We start from the raw sequence: 22,300 nt of genomic DNA, 5'->3' as shown, positions 1-22,300 counted from the left end.
TTCTTGTGTTTGGACTGGGATTATGTGTTTAGCGAAGGAAAAATGCCATTCCTATCACACTGTGTCGAAGATACATACTCTCAACTCAACTTACCATTGATTTTAGTCTTGATCAGTTGGCTGAGGTGGTATTTGTCCACTTTCTCCCTCTCCCATTTCCATACAGTATTCTTTGGAAGGAGTCACTCCTGTATAAGGAGTGGGGATTGAGTTCCACCTCTTTGATAGCAGTAGATCTGTATAAATTATTTAGAATTCCTCTGCAATGGGAGATTGTTCTCTTCCCTCTATTTATTCAATCATCTATTTATGTCAGTATGGATATATATTTTATAATTTTAGTTACATTCCCATGCAACTTTATTTCATTTGCTGCTCAAAGTGTTTTAGCTTTCGCCTTTGGGAACTCTTTCCATTGAATTTGCATATATTTTATCTGATAGTTTTCAAATAAGTGTGTTATACTTTCAAAAGACACCAGAATATATCTTATATAAGAATAAGTCTATTACCTTGACACAAAGCAGAGGTCAATAAAAATTTCAAGTGGACCATTTTCTGTGTTTGCACCACATTTTCTGCAATCACATCAAATGCAACCGACTCTTAATATTTGGTCATTCAACAAATGTTTATTGGGTGGCTGTTCCTTCAAGACACTGTACTAGGTGCTGTGGGAAGTTTGAGGATGATTCACACGAGGCTCCAGCATCCATCAGCTTGCAATCCAGTAGACTAATTATGTCAGTACCCACATAAGTCTGTTGTAGAAATGGGGGAATTGTAAGAGAGATGCCAGGCAGTTCACAAAAGGCAGAGCACACCACTGATCAGAGGATGTTCAAAAGGACCTTGAACTTTTCAGAGCATGAAATGGACCCTGAAGGACAGCAAGGATTCAGATGTGACAAAATGGGAAGAACAGCACAACCTGTGCCCAGAACACAGCAAGCAGGACTTGGAGGTGGGAAAATAATGGTCACTACAGGGACAGGCAAGTAGTTCAGTGTGACTGGAACTGCTAGTTATTTTCATTGTGAATTTATAGTGGGTGGCTATACTTCATTTATAGATGGAGTTCACTTTTAGCTTAAGACTTTTTATGAAAGGAAAAAGTCATTCTGATTTCAGGATGTGTTAGTAAGAATGTTGACATCACACTGGAGGTTCTGATCAATTTCTTGTTTTGTGAATACCCTTGTTGTGAATCCCAGAGTTGTGGAAATTTTATAGTTTAAAATTTTTACTCCTATTTTGTTTGCCACAGGTAACTTTTAGAACCACTCTGAACACTGATTTTGCTATTCAAAAGATTTAAAGATGTGTCATTAAGCTGATACTGAGAAATGTTTTCAGTATGAAGATGGTTGGGGACAGAAGTTAGCAAGGAGGCTGGGATGAGAAAAATAAAAAAATTACCTTCTCTTTTCTGGTTTTTAAAACATCTTGATTTTAAAAAAAAAAAATTCAGGCTTATTGAGGTACAACTTATATGCAGTAAAATTCACCCTTTTAGGTATGAAGTTCAATGAGTTTTGACAAAAGTATTCAGTTGTGTAACCACCACCACAATGGAGAGAGAGAGCTTTCAAACACTGCAGACACTTTCTGGTGCCCTATTGTAGTCAGTCCCACTGCCGGACCCTGGCAACAACTGATTAGACTTCTGTCTTTGCTTTTTTCCAGAATGAAATAAACAGAGTATGTATAGAATCATACAGTGTGTAGTCTTTTGCATCTGGTTTCTCATCCTTAGAATAATACTTCGAGATTTGTTCTTATTAGTGCGTATGTCAACAGTTTATTCCTTTTTATCATGGAAGTATTCCATTTTATTTGTTTATCCATTAATCCCAGCTGATCAACATTTGGATTGTCTCCAGGTTTTGGCAGTTGTATAAAAGCTGCTAGAAGCATTCATGAGCAGGCCGTTAAACGGATGTATCTTTTTAAAAAATTTTTTTTTCCCATCTGTGGTAAATACCTCAGCATGAGATTGCTGTATCATATGGCAAATATTTGTTCAACTTGGTAGGAAACTGTCAAACTCTTGCACAATGGTAGTAGCTTTTTATAGTCTCAGCAGCAGTGCAGAAAGTTACTGCTTTCTGTGCAGTAGTTACTCCACATTCTCACCAGTACTTGGGATGGTGAGTCTTTTTAATTTTCACCTTTCTTATTGGTGCATAGTGGTATCTCACTTTCCTAAGAAGTTAATAATAATAAATATCTTCTCATCTGCTTATTGACCACCTGTTTCTCCTTTATGGCAAAATAACTGTCAAATCTTTTGTCCCCTCCCTCACCTAAAAATCTTCTTATTGATTGGATTGCAGGAGTTCTTTATGTAATCTAGGCATAAGCTCTATATCACATATGTGTTTTGCAATTTTTCTTCCCAGTCTGTTTGTAGCTTGTCTTTTTTAGTCACGTGATAATTATCTTTCAAAGAGCAAAAATTTTTGATTTGATAAAGTCAAACTTATGTATTTTCTTTTATGGCCCACACTTTTTATGTCTTTTATGATAGTTCTTTGCTCAACCCAAAGACATCACAAAGATTTTTGCCTGCTGTTTCTTCTAGAAGTTTTACTTTTAGGTGCAGAATTACACTTAGTTTTGCATCCATTTTGACTCAGTGTTATTTAATGTTGTACAAAGTTATAGTTTTATGTTCATATTTTTTTTTAAATTCTCAGATTTCATAATCAAATGCAAAATCCAAAATATATACCTGACTTTTAAATTTTCTTGTATACTATGGCCCGCTCCATTCCGTTGATGCATGTGATAGTTTGATTGTAATATAAGGACTGGCAGACAACACACCTTCAGAGGTAAGTGTCTCTGTTTCCCATCTCTTGTATTGTTTTTTCTTCTTTTCCACGGTAATAAGTATCAGTGAGACTTTATTTGTCATACTTTTTCTATCTTTCATTTTTAGTGTTTTCCAAAAGACTCAACGGCTCTGGAAAGAGTCTAGTGAGATCAGTGAAAATAAGTAGTTGGAGGGATAGTCATGACTCTGTGGAATACAAAGAGAAATAGAGATGATTAACACAGAGGAGTAAGTATTTAGGTGAGGGAGAGAAGCTTATATTTCAAGGATTCTGGCTTGCATACACAGGACAAATTAGGAAGGATCATAGTAGAACCACCCCACTGAGGCAGGAGTTGGTCAGGTTGTAGTTATATTCCACAGGGGGAAGAAAAGCAGGATAGGGAATGGAGAGGGGTCAAAAGAACACAGTAACCACTGAAAGAGTGTGCGAAGAGTGAGAACACTGAATAGTGGGATTGGGAGAGAGTACAGAGAAGCAAGAGAAAATAGTAAAGATAGAGCCAACATTCAAAGTTTTGTAGACGGGGAAAATGGTATGTCTAGGGGGCTTTCACTTTTCACTTTATGCATCGGAGAAGGAAATGGCAACCCACTCCAGTGTTCTTGCCTGGAGAATCCCAGGGATGGGGAAGCCTGGTGGGCTGCCATCTATGGGGTCGCACAGAGTCGGACACGACTGAAGCGACTTAGCAGCAGCAGCAGCAGGGGGCAGAAATGGGAGGGGTGGGGATGAAAATCCAGTTTAAGAGGATGAAGATGCTGGATTTTTAAACTATGCTCTTTTGCAAAAGATAGCAGTTGGCCCCGTCTAAACTGGTCTTTGGAAATATAATTTGGGATTTCGTTTAGAGTCATGAGATCATTACAGCTGTGAAGATTGAAAATAAAAGATCAATCTGAGGACAAAAGAGTAGAAGAAAAAACTTTAACTTTTGAAGTGCATCTAGTTAAAAATGAAAGAGTAGATTGGAAATAACTGAGGAAAACAAAGAAAGAATATTGAGAGAAGTAGCAGGGGAACAGAGCAGGTGGTAATTAAACAAATAGAGATGCTTCACCAAGTGCTTTAGATACACAGGGTAGTGATCAAGAAGGGTCAGTTCAGTTCAGTTCAGTAGCTCAGTTGTGTCTGACTTTGTGACCCTATAAATCGCAGCACGCCAGGCCTCCCTGTCCATCACAAACTCAAGAAGGGTAAGGATCTACAAAAGACAATTATATTCATTTTGAAGAATGATTTTGGTCATTTTTCCTTGAAGGAAAAAGAAAGTAAACAGGGGCACCATCTCTTAACTGTGTTCCCCAGCTTGTGTGTTGATAGCTATTAATAAATGCTACGAGATTAAATATTTTGTTTACAAAAGTTTGACAAAGTTGAAAATATTTCTTTACTGAAAAGGGTTAATTTTTTTTAGTAATACTTGGCAGCCTTCAAGATACTAATGTGAATTGTTATTGTTTAGTCTCTAAATCATGTCTGACTCTTTTGCAACCCCATGGACTATAAACCTGCTCTGCTCCTCTGTCCATAGGATTTCCCAGGCAAGAATACTGGAGTGGGTTGCCATTTCCTTCTCCAGGGGATCTTCCCCCACCAAGCATGGAACCCAAGTCCCCTGTGTTGGCAAGTGGATTCTTTACCACATAGTTAATGTGCGTGACTGAGCTCTGAAGAAGAGGATTACACTATCCAACTCTCCCTACTTACTGAGCTTTGCATCCTTCTCCCTCTTGTTTATTCCAGTGAGGGGAGACAGAAAATAAACAAATAAGTCAATAAACTCTATAGTGTACATGTAGCATGAAAAGTATTTTGGATAAAAGTAGAGACAGGGTATACATATGAGGAAGAGGTCCATTTTAAGGGTGGCCAGAGAAGGGTGACATTAAAAATTAGAAGGAGGTGAGAAAGCAAACTATGCTTCCCTCTGGGGGAATCACATTCCGAGTGCAGCGCTGCAGAGGCTAGATCAGTCTAACACATTTGCAGAATGACAAGAACAGTAAAACTGGAAGGGGAGAGTAGGCGGAGATATGGTCAGAGGTGTGTGTCTGATATTGTTTTAGGCGATGCTTTGACGGTGCAATTCCTGGGTCTGGGACATTGACGTGGGATAATCTCGCCTGGGTTTTTGGTTCTGTGTTTCCCATCACTGTCGGCAGGTCAGTATCTTACCTTGCTGCTTCTCATCTTGGCTAGTGGCTTATGGTCACAGGAGGAGTCTTGGCCAGAATGCTTTCTGCTCTAATCTATTCTGAGTAGGGTGTGATTTTGTGCAGCTTTGGAGAAACAAGTAGAAGCCAAGTAGAGAATACTGCAGTCTGGCTAAGGATGTCCTCAAAAGGAGAGATTCGTTGAGGTCCTGTGAAAAACATTAATCATTTACTGGGGCTGGACATATCAGAGTGTCACAAGCTCCTGCCTCAGTGAAGTGGAGTAGAAATAGATGCCTCAACTTCAAATATCCCCTACTCTTTCCATCCCTCCCTTTGCCTTTTTTCTTCCCCTCTTTGGCTATAAAGTAATAACAGGGATCAGACCTTATACAATTTATATGCAATGTAGGTTATTTCTCTCCCAATAACAGTTCCCAGTGACTCCAATGTAATAAGAATGGTTGTTAGGAAGGTTATTGTGGGTATTTTAAAAACTCTTTGATATTATTCAGCCTACTTCTTTTCCCTAGGCTGTGATTTATCATCGTGCTCTCCTATAACATAGAAAAGCTATTGGCTTTAAAGGACTTTACTTATTAAATACCTTTCAGGTGCCAATTCAGTTCCTTGACCTTGACTCTTTCAATCTATATTTTTCATAGTTTAAAATCCCTTCCCTTGAATTAAGGTCTTAAGTCTTATAATCGTTCCTATTTAGCTTTTCTCACCTTTTTTTTTTTTTTAAATTTATCCATTGGGAACTGAAGTTTGTAGGTGATGTGCCATTAGTCTTGTTTCTCTTCTGGTATTTTTTTCTCCAGTTCCAAGTCATTCTGATTATTTTGGTCACCATGTTGCCTTATAAACATGGTCATCTCATTCAGCACTCTCAAATATGTGTTCCCTCTGGTGGATCACCAAATTTTTCTATTTCATTAAATAAATAATTGATTCCATCACTTTATCCAGAAAAATATTCTCAGTTGCATTTTGTTGAATTATATTTTATTTTTTACCCATATTAATGGTGCCCTTGACTCTTTTTGACAATCTTTCTTACACCTTCTGGACTTAGAACCCAAATAATTATCAGTGGCAAAGTAAATGTTAGCTAATGCTTTTTAGCAGATTAAGATGCATATCCTTTGGATCTGGAGATTTTTACATTAACTTTAAAATAGCATGTTATTTTTGGATGCATTAACAAGACCTCCTCAGCATTATCTTTCCCTAATGCTCAACTGTGTTAGTTTTATTTTAAATGTGAGATTTACAAAGGAGCTTCCATTTGGGAGGACTATTTTGAGACACTCAGTTGAGGAAGATAAGGCTATAATAATATATTTGTATCTGTATACATTCACATTAGTTTTTCCATCATTTATTTTGAAATGTATTATTACCTTTTTATTATAATGATGAGAAATGTCAGGTTCGGAGTAGCATGACATCCAGTGCATGGTGTAAAGTAAGCTCCAGCAGCAAAAAGATGGCGTATCTAATCCTTGTTGCTCCCATGACTCTGGAAAGACAGGGCTGGGACGATTGAATCATTCATTGACTAAACACTGAGACCCCTTCTGCAGAACCTGTGGACACGTTAAGGGCAGGCGTGCTTATCTGGTACATCATTATATTGCAGATGTAATGGTGTAGCGACTGATAAATAATAGGACTGGCCCTACACAAAGGAAATCAGCCCTGAATATTCATTGGAAGGACTGGTGATGCAGCTGAAACTCCAATACTTTGGCCACCTGATGCGAAGAACTGACTCATCTGAAAAGACCCTGATGCTGGGAAAAATTGAAGGCAGGAGGAGAAGGGGATGACAAGAGGATGAGATGGTTGGATGGCATCACTGACTCAATGGACATGAGTTTGAGTAAACTCCAGGAGCTGGTGATAGACAGGGAGGCCTGGCATGCTGCAGTCCATGGCGTTGTAAAGAGTCAGACACGACTGAGCAACTGAACTGAACTGACATATTTGGGCTTCTCCGATGGCTCAGTGGGTAAAGAATCTGCCTGCGATGCAGGGAGACACAGAAGACATGGGTTTGATCCCTGGGCCAGAAAGATTCCCCTGGAGAAGGAGATGGCAACCACTCCAGTATTCTTGCCTGGAGAATCCCATGGACAGAGGAGCCTGGCTGGCTACAGTCCAAAGGGGCACAAAGAGTCAGGAATGACTGAGCTCTAGCGCAGAGACTAAAGAGAGATGACAACTAAATGCAATATGTGATTATTAAATGGATCTTGGACTTACAGCACACACACACACATACACAATATAGTTAGGGCAATTGGGAAAAGTTGAATAATTATGAATAATTATTGGTAAATGAATGGTAGAGAAGCTAATAATATTGTATCATGTTAAACTTCTTGAGTTTGATAATGATATGGAGATTTTTCTAGGAGAATATCCTTTTTCTTAGGGTATATATGCTTGAGGATTTAGGAGTGAAGTGACTTGATGTTTGAAAGTTGCTGTCAGTTGACTCAGAAAAAGAAAAGGGGGTGGGCAGGCTGAGGGGAGAGAGAAAGGAAAAAAGTGAAAAATAAAAGTAGCAAAACTAACAACTGATGAATATAGTAATATGGTGCATGCATGTGAAAGTGAAGTGAGAGTGTTAGTCGCTCAGTCATGTCCAGCTCTGAATTCCCATGGACAGAGGACTGGTGGACCATAGTCCATAGTGTTGCAAAGTGTCAGACATGACTGCGCATGCACATATTTGTTGAATGAATGAATGAATCAATAGGGAGCAGAAGCTAAGTGTAGGGAAGAAGACAGGAGGGCTGCCGGGTGTCCTGGTTTCTAAGCACTGTTGGCTACCCTCACCTCCTGATAGTAGAATGATAAAATTACTTCCTGTCATAAACTTGTTACTCTAACAAGGATAGCAAACTTTGTGTGTAAAGGTCAAAGAGTAAATATCCTAGGTTTTGCAGGCCACATGTAGATGCTGTCACTTCTGTTGTTTTTTTTTTTTTAACAACACTTTTAAAATGTAAGGATCGTTCTTAGCCTGCAGGCATTACAAAAAAAAAAAAAAAAAAACAACCTGAGCTGAATTTGACCTGCAGGTTGTAGTTTCTCTGCTATAGAACGAAATCATTATAAAAATTATCCAGAGAGTACATGTTATACTATATGTTTCACCGGAGGCTGTATTATAATCTAGTCCTTCGAGGCCTTTCTATAACGAAAGTCGTTTGTGTATAGTCCAAGACTGTTACAGGACTATAAAAATAATGGGACTCTACTTCTTAGAAAAATTTTACTACTTCGTTAAGATATAATTTATAATCTTCTTACTCAGATTTTGGTGTTGGGTTATACTGACCTTGTAAAACAAGTTGAGCAGTATCTCATGCTCCTAATTGCAAAAGTTTGTATAAGACTGGTATTATTTCTTTCTTGAATGTTTCTTAGAATTTAGTAGTAAAACCACTTGGGCCTGAAGTTCTCTTTGGGGAGCAGTTTTGATAAGGAGTTTCTTTAATAGAAACAAGGTGATTCAGTTTCCATTTCTCTTGTGTCAGCTTCCCTGAGTTGTAACTTTCAAGAAATTTGTCCATTTCATCTAAGTTGTGTTGGCATAAAATTGTTCTTGGTACTGTTTCTTATTATCTTATAATGTCTGTAAGATCTGTGTTGATAAGTCTTTCCTATTACAGCTTTCTGTTCTCTCTCCTTTTCCTTAATCAGTGTAGCTGGAAATTGGTCAATTTTGTTGATCTTTTCAAAGAATCAACTTCTAGTCTTGTTCATTTTCTCTTGTTTTCGGTTCTATTTATTTCTGCTTTTACTTTTGTTATATCCTTCATTTTCCCTTGAGTTTACTTTGCTTTTATTTTTCTAGCTTCTTAAGGTTGAACCTTAGGTTATTAATTTTAGTTTTCTCTTCTTGTCCAATACTAGCATTTCTGTTTTCTTAAAAGCACTACGGTAGCTATATCCCACAAATTTTGATATATTTTGGTTTTTATTGTCACTCAGTTAAAAGTATTTTATGCTGTTCTTTGTGATCATGATACATATATTTTTAAGAAATGTGGTTTAATTGTCAGACAGTTGAGGTTTTCTTCAATGCCTTAATACTAACAATTTCTAATTCAATTCAGTTGTGAACAGAGAAGGGGCTTCCCTGGTGGCTCAGATGGTAAAGCGTCTGCCTGCAATGTGGGAGACCCTGGGTTCGATCCCTGGGTCGGGAAGATCCTCTGGAGAAGGAAATGGCAACCCACTTTAGTATTCTTGCCTGGAAAATTCCATGGATGGAGGAGCCTGGAGGCTACAGCCCATGGGGTCACAAAGAGTCAGACATGACTGAGTGACTTCACTTTCACTTTGTGAACAGAGAATATATCTGTATATTTATTTTAAATTTCTTGAGACTTGTGGTAAAACCTAGTTTATGGCTTATCTTGGTAAATGCATATGTGCACTTGAAAAAAAGGGTATGTTCTGCAGTTATAGGATGCTGTATTCTACAAATGTCAATAAGGTCAAGTTTTTTGATAGTGTTGTTCAGATCTTTTGTCTTTGCTGATGTTTTCACGAGGGCTGTCTATTAGTTGCTGAGAGATGAATTTTAAGTGTGATTTTTTGGAGTGACTTGATTCTCACTTTAATTCTGCTAATTTTTGTTTTGTGTATTTTGAACCTCTATTATCAAGCACAAATACATTTATAATTGTTTTTTCTGGATGAATTTTTTTATCATCATGAAATGTTTCTCCTTATGTCTGGTAACACATTTTGTTTTGCTGTCTATTTTACCTGATATTAATATACCATCTATAGCCTTCATATAATTAATTTTTGCATATTATACTTTTACCATCCATTTTTATTCAATCTTTCTGTTTTACTTTTTAAAGTATGGCTTTTTTAAGGATATCTAGTTGAGTCTTGCTTTTTATCCACTTTTGTCAGTCTCTGCCTATTAATTATGGACTTCAGAGCATCGGCATTTAACATAATATTAGGTATTTTTTGGATATTGCTTTACCATTTGATTTATTTTTTCTTTTTATCACTCTGGTTTTGGTTCCTTTGTTCTCCCTTTTTGCCTTCTTTTGGATTATTTGAGTGTGTTTTGGTACTTAATTTTAAATTATGTTCTGATTTTTTGCTATATTGCTTTAAATTTTTTTCAGTTTACTTAGAGTTAATATTGTACCACTTCAGGTAAAATATAGAAATCTTGCTGTCAGATAGATTCCATGACCATGCCCTTTTGCTATTTTTTTTAATATTATGGTTGTCATATGTATTAAGTCTACACTTGAAAACCCATTGGAAAATGTTTCAGTTTTTATATAAAGCAGATCATTTTAAAGAATTTAAGTGGAGAAATCCAGTCTTTAATATATTTCTAGTCAGTTCTCAATTTCTAATTTATTTTTGGTTGTTATTGTTATTGAAGAACCAAGTTTCCTTCTAATATTATTTTTCTCTTCAGTTGTAATAACTTTCTTTAGCATTTCTTGTAAAACAGAACTCAGGACAAAATTTGTTTCAGTTTTTCTTTATCTGAAAATGTCTTTCTTTGGTCAGGATTGTGTTGAATCTGTAGATTGATTTGGGAAGTACTGCATTTTAATGATATCATGTCTTCCAATCAAAGAACTGGGGTGTGTTTCCATTTTCTTAGATTGTCTTTAATTTCTTTCAACATTGCTTTGTAGTTTTCAATCTACATGTGTTTTCTTTTGTTAAGTTTATCCCTTATTGAATATATTGTAAATGGATTTGTTTTTTTAATTTCATTTCTGGATTATTCTTTTCTAGTATATAGGAAAAATGATTGTTGTTTATTGATATTATATCATGCAACCTGTCTCAACTGATTAGCTATAATAGATTTCTTTCTTAGATTCCTTAGGGTTTTCTAGAAGTCTTTATCTTGCCTTTATTCTTGAATGATATATTTGTTGCATATAGAATTTTGGTTTGGCAACTTTTTCCTTTTACCACTTTAAAGATGTTGTTATACTGTCTTCTGACCTCCATAGTTTCTGATGAGAATTACATGATTATCTGAATGTTTGTTTCATTTATGTAATATTTTATTTTCTTTAGCTCATTTCAAGAGTTTTTTTTTATTTTTAATCTTCAGTCACATGGTTATGATGTATATAAGTATAGTATCCTTTCAATTTATTCTGTTTGAGGTTTACTGAGTTTCATGAATTTGTCTTTGCTGACTGCTCTGATAGGATTTCTTTCTTTTCCCCTTTCCTATACATCCATCCACTCATATTGTGAGAACTTGCCATGTTATTCATTGAGCATTCACTATGTACCAAGCACTGTGGTAAGCATTAGGAATACAAAGATAAGTAAGATATTATCCCTGCCATTGCAAAGCCCATTACTGAGTGAAGATGATAGCCATATGAGCAGATAATTATGATTAAGCATGATGAGTGCCATAGCTGATGAGAATGAAGCATGTTGACTGGGGGCACAGAAGGAGAAACAACTACTTCTACGTGAGTAGAGATTCAAAGGATGAGTAAGGAGTTTGTGAGGGGAAGTTGAGGAAGGTTATTTCAGACCATGTGTGAATATACAGAGACATCAAAATGTGAGGAGTAAACATTGCGAGTTCGACTAGTGATGGAAATCAGGTGATGGAAATCACCAAACACTTGGGCACTGGGTTACAGGAGGTTGTACAGAGCCTCCCAGGCCTTGTCATGGAGTTTAGACTTCAAAGCTATGGAGGAAGGAAATGTGGAGAATGTTAGCTGGTGGCAGTATGGAGGATGCTCTTAGGTAGGAAGAGAAAGAAGGTGGTGGGTCATGTTGGTCTGGTGAAAGAGTCCAAATGGATGATGATAAGCACCTGAATGTAGGCAGTGACAGAATAAGTGAACAGGAGGGGCTGACTTAAGGGACAGTTCTGTCGTAGAAACTACCAGTGTTGGTGACCAACTAAATGTGGAACATTTGGGAAAAGGCAAGCTTTGGAAGGCTGGCTTGGGTGAAAGTTGCCTTCATTAACTGAAATAGAAAACAGGAGGAGCATGGTGAAAGGAGAAATAATTAGTTTCATTTGGAAAGGTTATGTTGGCAGTTTCTGCAGTATACCCAAGATACCGATCTTGCTTATTTTGTTTGCAGCTCAGTTGGTACTTGGCATCTGCTGTGGTGTATGCTGCGTGGTTAGTGTTCTGTGGATAAGGATGACTTATGTCACTAGGCAGAATGGTGGCCATGAGAGAACAGAGCCATGGATTTCACTTTCCCACATGCTCTTTAGCAGTACACACATGGCCTGTTCCTAACAGGTGCTCAGTAATTACATATTTTAAAGGATAAGTAAATAGAATTGTAACATTAATGACTTGTTCTTACAAGTTGCTTACCTATTATTTTGGACCTTTAAGCACTAACAGAACATGAACTAAGCTCACTGGTTAAGTGCCAGCCCGGGTTTCTACTTGTGTCTACCTTCACTCTTGAATTAGAAAGAGTGGGTGAATGTGTAAAACAGATAGCTAGTCGGAAGCTGGTATATAGCACAGAGAGCTCAGCTAGGTGCTCTGTGATGACCTAGAGGGGTAGGGTGTTGGGGATGGGTGGAAGGCCCAAAAGGGAGGGGATACATATATACATAGAGCTGACTCATGTTGTTGTATAGCAGAAACTACACAGCATTGTAAAGCAATTATATTCCAATCAAAAATAAATTTAAAGAAGAGATAGGAGAACAGGGTGAGTCTTATCAGTAGGTCTTTCACAGAGGAGAACTCTGAATGGGCCTTTGTATTTTCCTTAAATGGATTCTTTTTATGATTTGTATAGGAGAAGGTGATGGCATTTTGTGACATGTAAATGGTACCTCTTCAAGGTTTCAGGTAAAAAAGAGGGGAGGGATCATGTCTATCTTATTGTCAACTATTTACCTGGTATCTAGAGGTATAAACATTAATAAATATTTAACAGATTGAAAGTGAAGTGAAAGTGTTAGTAGCTCAGTTGTGTCCAACTCTTTGTGATCCCATGGACTATAACCTGCCAGGCTCCTCTGTCCATGGGATTCTCCAGACAAGAATACTGGAGTGGGTTGCCATTCCCTTCTCCAGGGGATCTTCCTGAATCAGGGATCGAACCCTGGACTTCTGAATTGCAAGTGGATTCTTCACCACTGAGCCACCAGGGAAGCCCCCATTTAACAGATTTGTGAATGAATATAGAGGTTTTCATATTTAATTGGTATTTCTATCTAAACCTGAAATTAAGGGTGTTAGACATATTTGCTCACACTCAATCCTCCCTTTGTTCTGAAACTTCAAATGTGTTGTACAGCTCTGGAACTTTTAGAAATTTCACTTTCTGACCTTTGTCAGCTCTCCCAGAAAGGCATTGTGAAGAAATATCCTAAAGTCCTTTGTTGAGGTTGACAGAAAAAAATTGTTTTTCCCCTCTGTCACTGCTTTCAGAATTGCTTTTACAAGAGGCCTTTGGGGAGAATCTGATTTTCTCCATTGTCTGTGCAGGCTTGACCTGTTCCCCTTGGTTTTGACAAGTCCGTGGTGATTACTGACAGATGAGGGCGGCGAGGATGGTCCGCGCTCTCCTGATTGCCCTGGATGCAGCAGGCCGGCCACTCGCTGTGGGCCACCGGGATGCCCCCCGCCGGGTGCAGGCCTGCCATCTGCCCGGATGTGACAGGGAAGCCCTTGGGCAGCCACAAAGCAACGTTCCCTTCAGTTTGGTCCCGATGCTTCGCGCACAGGAGACTTATGCAGGTTCCCCTTCTGCCCGTCATCCGTAGCCATGATGGGCTGTTCCGGGGTGTGAGGAACCTGGGCTCCACGCTTAGGGCTGCAGTCCAGGGCTCCTCTCCTGTGCCTCTCATGTCCTTCCCTGCCGCCTGGTCTTCCCATCTTTCTTCTTGTCTCTAAACAGTTCTTCCCTTTCCTTCCATTTCTCTGAACTCTTTATCTCCATGAGAGTGGTCTGAAATTCTTCTCCAGGGCTTTTCCTTTTGGATCAGCAAAGGTGTTTTCTGAGTCACCAACAGCTGAGAGGCTCTGACAGGAGACCCCGAACATTTGCTTCTCTTTCAGACACACCTAGTTCAGCCTTCGTGGGGCAGTGTGGTCAGATGCACAGCTGAGGAGCCAAAATAATTGACACTTAATAGCCCAGATAGTTGAGAATTACTCAGGTTTTTTGAAGGGGGGGGGGTGGGAAACAACACAGTTCACAGCTGCATTTTAAAAAATCCTCTTTCTCCTTTTGTCCATTCTCTTCACACCCCAAACTGTTCTGTTCCCCATTCAATTACACTCTTTTTATTCCTCAATATCACCCTTTTCTTTCTCGGCACTTTATCACGAAGCAGAATCAACCTTTCTTTCCACAAGATGTTCTCCTTCTAATTTTGGAAGGAAGAGAGGGAGCGAGGAGCTATTGGAGAAAGAAAGCTTGTGAACATCCTTCATGTGATAAATTTTGTACTATTATAAAGTACAGCAATCTGTTTTAAGTAAATACTTCAAAATGAAGTCTTGCATCCACTACTAGATAGGAAGAAAGTTTTTCAAGAAAATAATTCCAGATTATTTGTTATGCCATTTCTTTCAAAGGCTAAATATGAATTGCCAGAGAACTGACTCCTTGTCTGACATATTTACTCTCAAATGATTGGCTTTGTGACATTAGAACTGGTGAAATTTCATATTTTGGAATTGTGTCTTCCATCACAGGCTGCATCGCTCGTCATGGAGAGATTCTGAAATAAGATATGCTTTGCCACCAGGAAGGAAAAACATACAAGAAAGCAATAGTTCCTAGGCTGCTAGCTATAAACATCGCAATTTGTCAGTTGTCTGAGTTAAGAAGGTCTAAGATCGAGTTCACTAGATAGATGCTGCTTATGGCTCAAGGGGTAGCAAGGGCACAGACAGAGGCTGCCTTATAGGAAGCTCTTGATGGATGTGTACTGAACTGAACTGATAGAGAAGCTTTGAAGTCCAGAAATTTACTTTTGGACATTTAGCTCCCACAGCTATTTGTCTTAATTTCTGAAGTCGCCTCTCACATTCCTCCTTCTCTTCTCAGTCACATTTGCACAAAACCCCTCACACTTGACTCCTGTGTCTTTGGAATTCATGGGTATTTTCTGCCTGGGTGTATATGAGCTTCTAAAAGGAGGATGGAGGGGCAATGTCTCAGGGCATGGGGCCCACCCCCAACAGCCTAGATATATACTTAAAGATGATGCTGATGATTTTAATCTAGTGAGACATATATTGGAGGAACCGCCGAAGAATGCTATAATCATATGACCTGATTCATTTTTCTCCTTCTCTTGACATTGTCATCATTTGTTCATTTTCCCAAGTATCTGTTTTATCTGGGATTGATACTCAGGTCAGTTAGTGGATGAGAAAATAGGTGGTTCGACAGGATACTTTTTTCATGACATTGTGACTCAACAAGATAATCATACACCTGCTATGTTATAAAGTACTTGAATTATTTGAAGCCAAATACTTCAAATGCACAGGCATTTAAAGAAATCTGTGAGCACTTTCCTACAATACTGCAGGAATCTACAGACACATGTGCTTTTGGAAAGTGTATTGGCTCTGTAAGCAAAGTATGACATCTTTAACACTATGACTAACTTAATGCCTTTTCATACACTGTTCATTGCAAAGTAAAATGTGATTTGCCTCCAATCTGACTCTCCTCAAAATTCAGTAATGACTGTGGCATGTCCTTCTTTGAGACTGGAATGAAAAGTGACCTCTTCCAATCTTGTGGCCACTGCGGAGTTTTCCAAATTTGCTGGCATATTGAGTACAGCACTTTAACAGCATCATCTTTTAGGACTTGAAATAGCTTGACTGTAATTCCACCATCTCCACTAGCTTTGTTTGTAGTAGCATCCAGTCCCATTACTTCATGGCAAATAGATGGGGAAACAATAGAATCAGTGACAGACTTTATTATCTTGGGCTTCAAAATCACAGCAGATGGTGACTGCAGCCATGAAATTAAAAGACACTTGCTCCTTGGAAGAAAAGCTACGACCAACCTAGACAGCATATTAAAAAGCAGAGACATTACTTTGCTGACAAAGGTCCATCTAGTCACAGCTATGGTTTTTCCAGTAGTCATGTGTGGATGTGAGTGTTAGACTATAAAGAAAGCTGAGCACCGAAGAATTGATGCTTTTAAACTGTGGTGTTGGAAAGACTCTTGAGAGTCCCTTGGACTGCAAGGAGATCAAGCCAGTCAATCCTAAAGGAAATCAGTCCTGAGTGCTCATTGGAAGGACTGATGCTTAAGCTGAAAATCCAATACTTTGGCCACCTGATGTGAAGAACTAACTCATTGGAAAAGACCCTGATGCTGGGAAAGATTAAAGGCAGGAGGAAAAGGAGACAGCAGAGGATGAGATGGTTGGATGGCATCACCGACTTAATGGATTTGAGTTTGAGTAAGCTCCGGGAGTTGGTGATGGACAGGGAAGCCTGATGTGCTGCAGTCCATGGAGTCGCAAAGAGTTAGACACGACTGAGCAACTGAACTGAACTGTGGCATGTCACCAATAAGTGACCAAAATGTGATAGTGGCTAAAATTTCGTGGTATCATAAAACCAATACCAGTTCTATTAATGAGATTCCTTTGCATTCATTCCTGTCTATTCTCAAATTGATTAATGTGATACTTCAAATGTGAGGTTCATAATGTTAGCACTCATTACAAAGTGCTTTTTCAAAGAGTAGCATGGAGATCTGGGTATAGGCTGTGAAGTTGAACAGCTTGGGTCTGAATTTCAGGTACAGCCTTCACAGCTGTGACTGCGGGTATGTGGCTAAGCCTTCTAGCTTCAGTTTCCTTGTCGGATAAATGAGGGCAATAACAACCAATCTCAAAATTGAGAATAAACCAGAAGATATACATAAAGTTCCCAGGATAGTGCCTAGAATATTGTGAGTACTTCACATATGATTGGAGTTAGTAGAGCCAGCAAGCAGGGATTACCATTATACCCATCTGTCAGATGAGGAAACAAAGCCCCAGAGAGTTAATGCTACTTGCCAAAGGTCACACAGCAATTTAGAGAGTAGAACTTGGCCTCTGTCTAGGATCTCTGACTCAAATTTTCCAATTTGAAGATATATCATGATTGATTTCATCCACATTTTTCAATTGCAGGTGGATTTTTGAGACAGGAAGGAAGTCAAATTAGATTTTCTAATCTCATTGGAAAGAATTTCTATCCATTTTCCTCCCTCTTTTGTCCTCCAGGTTCCCAGAGCTTCATCTGATCCTCACTGTCCTGTCTCTGGGGCTCCATCTGACCCTTCTCTTTTCTTCTGCTCGAATTAGCAGCATCCCCTCAGAAGTGCAGGGGTGGGGAGGTGACTGGGTGCTTAGTCGTGAAGCCTCTCCTGCCTAGGAATATTCTCTCCTCTGGAATCCCAAGCTTCATCCACTTGAAATCCAAATGAAGAGGAGGGTATTGGAATTGACGAAGACAAGAAAATATTAAGAAACAAGGAAACAGGAATTTCCTAGGCTGATGATAAGTGGCATCTGCTTCAGGGAAAATGGGGCATCTGAGAGCCCAGAACTCGGAACCATAGATTTTGGGTTCTAGCCCAGATTGATGGAGAAGGCAGTGGCACCCCACTCCAGTACTCTTGCCTGGAAAATCCCATGGATGGACAAGCCTGGTAGGCTGCAGTCCATGGGGTTGCTAAGAGTCAGACAGGACTGAGCAACTTCACTTTCACTTTTCACTTTCATGCGTTGGAGAAGGAAATGGCAACCCACCGCAGTGTTCTTGCCTGGAGAATCCCAGGGACGGGGGAGCCTTGTGGGCTGCTGTCTTTGGGGTCACACAGAGTCAGACATGACTGAAGTGACTTAGCAGCAGCAGCAGCGGCAGCCCAGATTGAAATTCTATCTAACTGGGCAAGTCATTGCTCCTGTTTGTGTTCGGTGGCTTTCTTTGTGAAATTAAGGGGCTGGTCTGGCTCTTGGATTACAAGCTCAGAAGTCCACAGACAGGCAGGTCATTTGTGTGGACACAGTGGGCCAAGGGAAAGTGCTTGTGCAGGGTAGTGTGAGTGGTGGGGTCTATGAGGAGTTGGGGGCTGCATCTGCTTATTAGCTACAGGCGTTGCTGATCTAGAAGAGAGGATCATGATCTGTCCAAAAGCAGATCCTGAGATTAGAATTTGGGGGCGTGTGTGTGTGTGTTCACTTACTCAGTCGTGTCCAAGTCTTTGGGACCCCATGGACTATAACTGGCCAGGCTGCTTTGTCCATGGGATTCTCCAGGCAAGAATACTGGAGTGGGTTGCCATTTCCTCCTCCAGGGCATCCTCCCAACCCAGGCATTGAACCTGTGTCTCTTGCATTGGCAGGTGATTCTTTACCACTGCTCCACCTGGGAAGCAGAATTTGGGTACTGTTAGTTTATTTGGGAGTGGGTCCCAGGAAGTATAGTGAGGAAAAGGGGAAGTGCAGCTGAGAGGGTTGAAAGCTAATAAAAGATGCATTAACACAGAAGATTTTGTAGGATAGTGAGACTACTCTGTATGATACTGTAATGATGGACACATGTTGTTAGTAATCTATATAAACTCATAGAGCGTGAACACTGTTGTAAGCTATGGACTTGGGTGATAATGATCTGTCAGTATAGGCTCACTGATTTTGACAAAGGTCCCACTCCGATGAGGGGTGTTGATAGAAGAGGAGGCTATACATATGTGGGGGTAGGGAGTATAAGGGAAGTTGCTGCAGTTTCTGCTCAATTTTGCTGTGAACCTAAAGCTGCTGTAAAAAATAAAATTTTATTTTTTAAAGTGTATTAATGCATGTGGGCAACCGAGGTTTAATCAGCCTTGAGAACCTTCTGAGAGACTGCTTATGGCATGACCCAGAATCATGCTCTTGAGGACTGTGAGGCTGGCAATGATAACTGTAGGCAGGGAGATAGCTTGAAGCGGGGAGCTTTTGATTAATAAGGGAATTGCCCCTGTAAGCCATAGCAGATGCAGTGGGTGTATGGGTGGTCACCAACTAGCAGTATCTGCTGCCTGACCTTTTGCTTTTTCAAGAAGCCAGAAATCTTACTTTTTATGGGAAATTCCTCGATTTTTAAATTGGCCACTAAGCCAACTTCTTATCACCTGAAATGATCAAATAAAAGATGTCTATGGGTCATATTTGCCCACTGGTCATCTGGGTGGGATCTAATGCTAAGTGTTTTCCAAGAATTGTGTTATTTAGTTCTCAAAGGAACAAAAAAGAGATGGCTGCCGTCATGACCCACGTTTTAGATGAGGAAATGAAGGTACACAGAGTTTATGACTTGTCCAAGGCCCAGTAGCTGTTAATGGAACCAGGATGTAAATCCAATTGGCTGAGCCACTGCAGCTCTTTGCCCTGAATTTCACTGATTACACCCAGACCTAAAGTTCACGGGGAGGGACAAACCAAAGTCCCACCAGCAGCTGACTTTGTCCCATGTAAAACTGAAGATTTTAGATCACTTCAATCTGTGACCCTGTGATGAAATGGTTTCCAAAATAAAAGGTCAATGCTAAAAAACAATTTTCTCTGACATCAATTTTAGCCTCAAGGTATTTCATTCAGACAAGAGTGACTGGAACCTAGAAGAAAAGGCACTTATTAAACTAAGTCTGCAGACTTGAACGAATTTTGGTAAGTAAGCTTTGAAAAAAAACCAGGAAAGGACGTGTTCTCAGAAATTCTAATAATTATTACACACATATTTTTTCAGCTGAACACAGGAAGGCAAGAAGCTTTGCCAAAAAAAATGTTCTATTTTAGTTCCTGAAACTCTCTGCTGTTTCGCTCTCCCATCAATTCAGCCTGATGGGTAGTTCTATTGTAGACATGTCAAGGTGGGTTGTGGCAGTTTTTCTTCTATTGTTCTTATCTTTACAAATGTTAGACACAAAGAATTTATAACATCCTCTTCAATTCAAAAGGGAATTATGTTTGTAGACATAAAATCTGTGCATTCATCTAATAAATTTGGTGCTCTCTGTATTGGCTTTGAGCCCTTGAGGGATGGCTGCAATTACTAAGTGTTTCTAGAGTATTAGGTTTTATTTGAAGCGTTTGAGCAATATTTAGCAGATATGAACTTTTCGTAGTTGTCTTTTTTTTACTCTTTTCAATTAAAAATAAAGTTGGCTGACAAACTTCATAAAGATTTCTTCAAAGACTGAGCTGTGCCTCTTTGAAAGCAAATGTTTCTTTTTTTCCTGGACTTTTTTTTTAGCAAATACACATGGTGTTTTCCACCACAACATCCATTTTTTGCAATAATGCAAATTTACAAACTTCAAAAGCCTTATCTGTGGGTAATTCTAATAATTAAGATTTACAACCAGCACTGAAAATCATACCAATAAACAAGATGGTAGCTGTTTTCAAAGAATTCTCCATGTACTGAGGGGATAAAGGCAAAAAAACAGAACAAAACAAAAAACCTGACAATTGCATTATAGTGCAACAGTGCAGTGATAGAAGTCCAGAGACACCGAAGGCCCAAAAGAGGGGAGTAGCTAACCCTGGGGCTCCCCAGGTGGCTTGAGTGGTGAAGAACCCGCCTGTCAATGCAGGAGACTAAAGAGATGAGGGTTCGATCCCTGGGTCAGGAGGATTCCCTGGAGGAGGGCGTGGCAACCCACCCCAGTACTCTTGCCTGGAAAATCCCATGGACAGAGGAGCCTGGGCAGGCTACAGTCCATGGGGTCACAAAGAGTCGGACATGACTGAAGCAACTTTGCATAATGCAGCTAACCCTGACTGTGAGAGGAAGGCACGGAACCAGAGAAGACTTCTTGAGGCTGAGGAAGAACAGGAATTATCCAGTCAAAGGAAGAAAGGAAAGGAAGAGTGATTTAGGCAGAGAAAAGAATCGATTTAGAGGGCTGGAGAAAAGCATAAGGCTTGAGGAACTGAAAAAAATTCCCTATTGAATCCTAGTTGGACCAGGGGTCTCAAGGACCAGGAGCTGAAGGAGAAGATGCGGTCAGCCAGGTTACTACTATGGACCATGTTTCTGGAGCTTGGCCCGTGTCCTAAGCAGAGTGAAAAGGCATTAAAGTGAGGATCAGCTGGAGGGTAAAGAAAATATCTTGAGCTGATGAAACCTCTGTGAAAGGGCAATCCCTCATTCTGTAACTAACTTGACAGATGAGTCCACTGACATCTAGAAGATTTTCCCCTTCTACCATCAAATTAAGTTATAGAAAATAGTGTACATGTTTCATTAAAGGAATTGTTTATGTGAAGAATTTGTGCAATCTGGATTTAAAATGTATTTTAAGTTTCCTAGTCGTCTGGTTTGTCGACATCTTACTGTTATAAAAGCTTTGCCTATTTAAGAATTGTACCCATTTAATTATCATTATGAATCTCTTTCTCTTTGAAATATATTATTTAATTTTCAAAAAAAGAAGCTTCAAGTGTATTCCCTTTTATTCCTCTGTTTAATATGCATTGATTCTTTCCAAGGACCCATGGTAGAGTCAGCCCTGTTGACAGCTTTGCACTTGACTGTAGCTCAGTACCTCACTGAATAATTGAGCAATTTTCTAATTATACATTGTAATGAGTGTGACGTGGTGTGTGTTTTAAAAAGAAAGATAAATGAGAGAATTTTCCAACTGTTGTCATTAGAAGGAAAATTAATTAATAATAAGTACAAATTTGTCATTCGCCGATCATACAGCCATGTGCAAGTGTAAAATATGTTACACTCGCTCCCTTGTAATTCACAGTATTGGTGAGGAACCAGATGACACATGGAAAAAGTGAGGAATAATAGATGGCAGATATTAAGAGCTGAGAGTTATGGTTGAAACAACATAAAGTGTGTTAGGGGTGTAAAGAAGACCTCAGAAAGAGCCAGAATCATCACGGAAGTGTGCAGGAAGGATAGTGAGTGTGGCTTGCCGGCTGATTTGGGGTGTTAAATGGCTTGTCTTGCCGGGGAAGGTTTTATGTGTGAAAATAATCTTGATGCTTATCATGGTGCCAAGGAGAGCAGAGTGGTGACGATCAGGAGCTAAATATATGGTCTCAGTATACTTCTCGTCCAGGACCAAGCACTAACGTTTTGCTTTGCCATGATTTGGATCCAGACTGCCTTCCTAGTTTCGTCAAGAGCCCATCACTCCCAGGCTTGTCTCCAGTCTGCCGTACTTCGTGGCTCCTGGAGATCGACCCTGCCTCCTCTCATTTCACATTGTGCGTACATGCTT

General features: G+C 39.5%; 1 protein-coding gene and 1 long non-coding RNA gene across 3 annotated transcripts in view; both read left to right on the top strand.

The window, feature by feature from the left end:
• Positions 1 to 22,300, top strand: part of SLC35F1 (solute carrier family 35 member F1) — a 416,463-nt gene that overhangs the window by 114,309 nt on the left and 279,854 nt on the right. The window lies entirely within an intron of this gene.
• On the top strand, positions 1,024 to 20,442 carry LOC122422580. Of its 2 annotated transcripts, none has more exons than XR_006263887.1 (3): positions 1,024 to 1,784; positions 2,700 to 2,837; positions 19,636 to 20,442. It is a non-coding gene; the product is annotated as an uncharacterized LOC122422580 (long non-coding RNA). The 2 variants fall into 2 exon arrangements; XR_006263888.1 differs by lacking the exon at positions 19,636 to 20,442 and adding an exon at positions 4,910 to 6,782.

The sequence above is a fragment of the Cervus canadensis genome, chromosome 20 (assembly GCF_019320065.1).
Source record: "Cervus canadensis isolate Bull #8, Minnesota chromosome 20, ASM1932006v1, whole genome shotgun sequence".
In the NCBI taxonomy this organism is placed as follows: domain Eukaryota; kingdom Metazoa; phylum Chordata; class Mammalia; order Artiodactyla; family Cervidae; genus Cervus; species Cervus canadensis.
The sequence above is the reverse complement of the archived record's forward strand: the minus strand, read 5'-3'. Positions and strand labels throughout refer to the sequence as shown.